Below are 6,748 nucleotides of genomic sequence, written 5' to 3'. Positions count from 1 at the left end.
CCTCTGGTAATGGCAAATTGTTGGCATCGTTTTCCCTATATATATATATACACACATACACACACACACATTACCTGTGTATAATACATATACCCTATATATATATGTAAAGGGAAGGAAATCTGCTGTCCTTACCCACTCTGGCCTACACGTGACTCCAGGCTCAAAGCAACTCTTAACTGCCCCCTGAAACGACCTAGCAGCCGCTCAATTCAAGGGCAAATAGGGATGGGCAACAAATGCTGGCCCTGCCAGCAATGCCCACATCCCGTGAAAGAATAAAGAAAAACATATTCGGAGGGGACGATGACACCAAGTTAGGTCAGTGGTGGCACTCTTGCTGGGGAATTGGCCGGGTAATCTCAGCTGTTACTTCAATGTCGGACTGTCGGCAGTGCCATCTTCTGGATGAGCCATTAAGTGGAGGCCCTGGCTGCTTACTCAGGCAGGTGTGAGTCGTTCCACAGATCCCACAGGAAGAGCAGGGGGTGTTATCCCGATGTTCTGGCCTGTATTTATCCCTCAACCCATATCATGTAACAATTTTTTATCCCCCCTCATTTGCTGATCATGGGACTTTGCAAAGTGACTGCCTCATTTATAGAAATGAAGTACTTCTGAAGTGTAGTCACTACTTTAATGTAGGAAATACAGCAGCCAATGTGTGTACAGCAAGCTCCCACAAAGAGAGATTAATAATGAGCTTTGACATGTAATTATTGATCCAGGGCGGTGGGGAGAACACTGCCTGACCCCTCAGGGAACAGTGGCCACGGGGTCTTTTACATAAACCTGAGACTGAAGGCAAGAGCCTGGGTTTAAAGCCTTATCTGACAGATGGTACCTCCGACAGTGCAGCTCTCCCTCAGTACTGCACATCGAGTGTCAGCCCTGAATGAAAACAGGAAATGTTGCAAACACTCAGCGGTTCAGGCAGCAAATGGGGAGAGAAAAGGAGCTGTTTTTCTCCACCGATGTGGCTTGACCCTCTGCATATTTGCAACGTTTTCCGTTTTTATTTCGGACTTCCAGCGGTACTTTGCTTTTGCAATGAGTGCCAGCCTGGATTTTGTGCTCAAGTCTCTGGACTTGGTTAAGGATTGAGCCTGAGCAGTAAACAATTTGGTACAAGATTAGGAGGGGACAGAAGAACGAATGTTTTGGCTTTGCACCAATTAAATTAAATTAAATTAAATTAAATTAATGGAGAGACGGTGGCGTATTGGTAACATCACTGCACTAGGAAACCAGAGGCCCAAGCTAATGCTCTAGGGGCATGGGTTCAAATTCTAACACAGCAGCTGGAATTTAAATACATCTGGAATTGAAAGTTAGTCTCAATAATGGCGACCATGAAACTATCATCGATTGTAGTAAAAACCCATCTGCTTACTAATGCCCTTTAGGGAAGGGAATGTCATCCTCACCTGGTCTGGGCCTACATGTGACTCCAAACCCACAGTAACGCGGCTGACTCTTAGCTACCCTCTGAAATGACCAGGCAAGCCACTCAAGTTCAAGGGCGATTATGGGCGGGCAACAAATGCTGGCCTTGCCAGCGACGCCCACATCCCATGAAAGAATTAAAAAAAACAGTCGAACCCATAAACGAACGGGTTGTGGTGTTACACCAGGCAGTGACTTTGCACAGCGAGGCAGCAGATGGAGGCAGTGCACACGTTTCCCACGGAAAGAGGAACATCCTCCTCCTCGATATTACTCCCCGCCTGCTGCAGTCTCTGAGGCGCAGAGGTCAGGGAGACCTGGACGGGAGGAGGAAGGTTAGGACAGAGCAGGAAGGATGCACCAATGAAGGAGAGGTGGAGGCTTTTGGAAGAATAGGTTGAATCAGAGAGTAGGTTAATGCAGCACAGAAGCAGGTCATTTCGCTCAATGTGTCTGTGCCAGTTCTTTGAAAGATCTACCCAATTAAAGTTAGTATGCAGGGTACAGCAAGTGACTAGGGAGGCAAATGGAATGTTGTCATTTACCGCAAGGGGAATGGAATATAAAAGTAGGGATTTTTTTTTTTTACAGTTGCACAGGGCGTTGGTGAGACCACATCTGGAATACTGCGTACAGTTTTGGTCTCCTTATTTAAGTAAGGATATACTTGCATAAGAAGCAGTTCAGACACGATTCACTCCGCTGATACCTGGGATGGGGGGAGGGGTTCTAGTACGAGGAAAGGCTGGACAGGCTGGATCTGTATCCATTGGAGTTTTAGAAGAATGAGAGGTGATCTTATTGAAACTTAAGGGACTTGAGAGGTTGGATGCTGAAAGGACGGGAGAGACTAGAACTAGGGGACAGAGTTTAAAAATAAAGGGTCTCCCATTTAAGATAGAGATGAGGAGGAAGTTTTTCTCTCAGAGTCGTGAACCTTTGGAACACTCTTCCCCGGAGAGCGATGGAGTCAGGGTCATTGACTATTTTTTAAGGCAGAGGTAGATAGATTCTTGACTAACAAGGGAGTCAAAGGTTATCGGGGGGTAGGTGGGAATGTGGAGTGGAGGCCACAATCGGATCAGCCATGATCTTACTGAATGGCGGAGCAGGCTTGAGGGGCTGAATGGCCTACTCCTGCTCCTAAGTCATATGTCCGTATGTATAAGTGAAAATAACGCAGCCCCACTCGCTGCTCTTTCCCATAGCCCTGCGAATTTTCCTTTTCAAGTACTTGCCTAAATCTCATTATTAAATCTGCTTCCATCGCCCTTTCAGGCAGAATATTTCCGATCATAACATCACATTGAGTGATTTTTCTCCCCTCCCCCTCATGTTCCCTCTGGAGTTCTTTTGTAACTGACCTCCGTGTCCTCTGGTTATGACACTTCTGTCAATGGAAGTAACTTCTGTTTTCACTCCCTGGTCTTCTATCAAATCTCTCCTTTGTCTTCTCTGCTTCAGGAACACAGAAACAGGAGGAGGCCATACAACCACCCCCCCACCGAGACTGTTCCACCATTCAATGAGATCACAACTGATCTGCAACCTAACTCCAGTCCCCATATCCCGTAATATCTTTGGTTAAGAAAAATCTATCAATCTCAGTTTTAACATTAACAATTAATCCAGCACCAACTGCTGTTTGTGGAAGGTTCTAATTCCCAGCTTCTACTGTCCTTTGTATGAAGAAGTATTTCCAAATTTCACTCCTGTAAGGTCTGGCTTTAATTTTTAGACTTTGTCCCCTAGTCCTAGACCCCCCCCACAACCAGCAGAAATAGTTTCTCTGTATCAGCCCTATCACTTCCCCTTAATATCTTGAAAACTTCAGTCAAATCACCTAACCATCTAAATTCCAGGGAATGCAAGCCTAATTCCCCTCACAATTTAACCCTTGGAGTCCAGGTATCATTATAGTTAATCAACACTGCACTCCCGCCAATATATCCTTGCTTGGGTGTGGTGCCCACAACTGCTCACAGTATTCCAGGCCTAACCAAGGCTTTGAATGACTGAAGCACGACTTCAACCCTCATATTCTAGTCCTTGGGATGTCAAGGCCAGCATTCTATGAGGCTTTCTAATTATTTTCTGCACCTATTCAGGACACCATAATGATCTGTGTACCTGGACACCCTCCCCCCCCAGATCTCTTTGGACTGTCATGTTCTAGCTTTTCACTAAAAACCAGCATGACCCAGTTGGGCCAATTGGCCTGTTTCTGTGCTATATATTCAGTGTAATTCTATGTGGTCTGTGAGTTTGGAGAGATGTTGGCAGAGTTGCAGGGGATAGTGGGGGGGTGGGGGGAGTGGGGAGTGGAAATGGGGCTGGTCACTCTGGGATTTATAGCCAGCGTCAAGGGATTATGCCAGTCATAAATTCGAAAATCCTTCAGCTTCTATAATAAGATGCAGTTAGATAATTTATTACACTGCAGGTTGCGAACTTGATTTATCTGCTGGAACTAAATGGCCTGTGAGGGCAGGCTGCATCTCTCCTCTCCTGTGGGGATATGTTGCACTACATTTACCTCACCACCCTCTGCGAACTTCAGCTCAACCACAACTCCACTGCCCCAGATCCAAATCTGCACTGTTCCCCTATCACCCCCTTGTGCTCATTGACTGACACTGCCTCCCGGTTAAGCAACCTCTTGATTTTAAAATCCTCATCCTTATTTTCAAAGCCCCCCATGGCCTCACCCCTCCCTATCTCTGTAATCTCCTCCAGCCCCATAATCCTCTGAGATATCTGCGCTCCTCTAATTCTGGCCGGTAGAGGGAGCTCTTCTCTGTATCTAACCCCGTGCTGTACCTGTCCTGGGAGTGTTTGATGGGGACAGTGTAGAGGGAGCTTTACTCTGTATCTAACCCCGTGCTGTACCTGTCCTGTGAGTGTTTGATGGGGACAGTGTAGAGGGAGCTTTACTCTGTATCTAACCCCGTGCTGTACCTGTCCTGGGAGTGTTTAATGGGGACAGTGTAGAGGGAGCTTTACTCTGTATCTAACCCCGTGCTGTACCTGTCCTGGGAGTGTTTGATGGGGACAGTGTAGAGGGAGCTTTACTCTGTATCTAACCCCGTGCTGTACCTGTCCTGGGAGTGTTTGATGGGGACAGTGTCGAGGGAGCTTTACTCTGTATCTAACCCCGTGCTGTACCTGTCCTGGGAGTGTTTGATGGGGACAGTGTAGAGGGAGCTTTACTCTGTATCTAACCCCGTGCTGTTCATAGAATGCACAGAAACAGGCCATTCGGCCAGCAGGTCTATGCTGACGTTTATGCTCCACACAAGCTCCTCCCACCCTACTTCATCTAACAACTTCACCCAGAAGCATCACCTTGTATTCCTGTGCTCCTCATCGTTTATCTAGTTTCCCCTTAGACACATTGATATATTCACCTCAACTACTCCCAGTGGTAGTGAGTTCCACATTCTCAATACTCTCTGGATAAAGAGATTTCTCCTGAACCTCTATTGACTTCTTGATGACGATTCCGTCTTTAGGACCTTTAGCTTCGGACTCTCCCAGATGTGCAAAGGTCTCCATCTTGCTATTAAACTCTTCTATAATCTTGGAGATATTCTGTAGTCTATTCAATCTTTCCTGCAAGGATAACCACTGGTATTGTTCAAGCAAATGGTTTTTCACTTCCGCCAGTGCCTCTATCTCATTTTGGTTGATATAGAAACCAGAGCTATTCAAAGCACTTCACGTGCTGGCTGACCAAGGTTCCATACAAGTTTAACATAACTTCTCTGCTTTTTAATTCAACCTCTTTCGAAATGACCTCCACAGCCTAGTTTACACTTTGTAGGGTCTCACCAACTTGTGCGTTATTTTTAACGATTTGTTATCCTGTCGCCCTAGTTTTCTCTGCTTCCCTAACTCATTTAAGCCGCATTTTCCTAGGAGCGTGCAGTCTTATTCTTCTCCATAACTACTGTGTGCAAGTTTTGCAACTCAGTGATGCTGATTCACGGAGTCTACAATAATCTGGTTCATTCAATCTCAGGATCATACCTCTGAAACCTTTCACGACTCAAGTAATTTAGTCCATGCCACCTGCAAGACATTCACTTGGTGAAACCTGTGGGAAAGGTAGAGAGTGCTGGGAGGAGCAAGTTGGAGAGGGATTCAGAGGCTGCTCTACGCTCCAAGGTTTTAGGTTTCCACAACCTTTTCTTAACTTATTCTGCTCGATATGATACACCGGTGACTAACTGCAATCATATTATTCAATAACGTGAGTCAGCGTTCAAGAATGAACCTGGTTCCTCACAAATGGTGATTGGGATGTTTCGATTGCCGCACTCACAAACCCTGGCGGCCATCTTGGACTGCCTCCCCTGTTGCTATGGTAACTGCTCAAGTCGATTCTTAGTCATGATACACCAGGGGATGACCTGCAGCCTCGATATTGTGAGGTGCTATGTTACCTGCATGGCTGCGGTCCGACTTGGCATTCAGATGGTTTCCCTCTCCAGTGAAGGTCCAAAAGGGAGGCTATGAGGTGGTAGGGCCTTAGTAAAAGAGGGCTATTTGTCCTTTAGCTCTTATTGCTCCTACTGGCCTGGTCTCCATTTTGCATTGACTTGACTGAATTCAGGAGCTCACTTCAAACCCCAGGCCCACACCTGACGGTTTGCAATTATTACAGCACAGGAGGATGACATTCGGCCCATCGTGAAGGAGCTATCCAATTATCACATTCCCTTGCTCTTTCTCCATTGCCTGTCAAGTTTTCCTTTTTAAGTACTTATCCAATTCCCTTTTGGAAGTTACTATTGAATTTCCTTCCCCTGCCACTTCGGGCAGAACATTCCAGATCGTGAAAACTACATTGAGTAGAAAAGGTTTTTTCCTCATCTCCCCCTCTGCTTCTTTTGCCAATTACCTTAAATCTGTTCCTTCTGGTTACTGACCCTCCTGCCATTGGAAACAGTTTCTCCTTATTCACTCTATCGAAACTCCTCTCGATTTTGCATTAAATCTCCCCCTTAACCATCTATGCTCTCAGGAGAACAACCCCAGCTTCTCCAGTCTCTCCACATGAACCGGTGTCCTCTCATCGCTGGTGCCGTTCTAGTGACCCTCAAACAAGTCATAGCCCGGAATTGTGACCAAAACTCAGGGGTAGATCACTAATGATGGCCTTGCCTGCTCTGAGAGTTGGCTTAAAATATGGAACCCTTCCATGACAGTCCATTCTGAGGAAAGTAGCAAGCCTTTGCACAAATGACACAGAGAGAGAGAAAGAGAGAGGGAGAGAGAGAGAGAGAGAGAGAGAGTGTGT

The 6,748-nt window shown here is 46.2% G+C and overlaps 1 protein-coding gene across 1 annotated transcript in view; it reads right to left on the bottom strand.

Moving 5' to 3' along the window:
* synpo (synaptopodin) overlaps positions 1-6,748 on the bottom strand; it is a 92,844-nt gene that overhangs the window by 7,468 nt on the left and 78,628 nt on the right. The window lies entirely within an intron of this gene.

This window comes from Cetorhinus maximus, chromosome 10, assembly GCF_964194155.1.
Source record: "Cetorhinus maximus chromosome 10, sCetMax3.hap1.1, whole genome shotgun sequence".
Taxonomy (NCBI): domain Eukaryota; kingdom Metazoa; phylum Chordata; class Chondrichthyes; order Lamniformes; family Cetorhinidae; genus Cetorhinus; species Cetorhinus maximus.
This window is presented reverse-complemented; position numbering and strand designations above follow the sequence as displayed.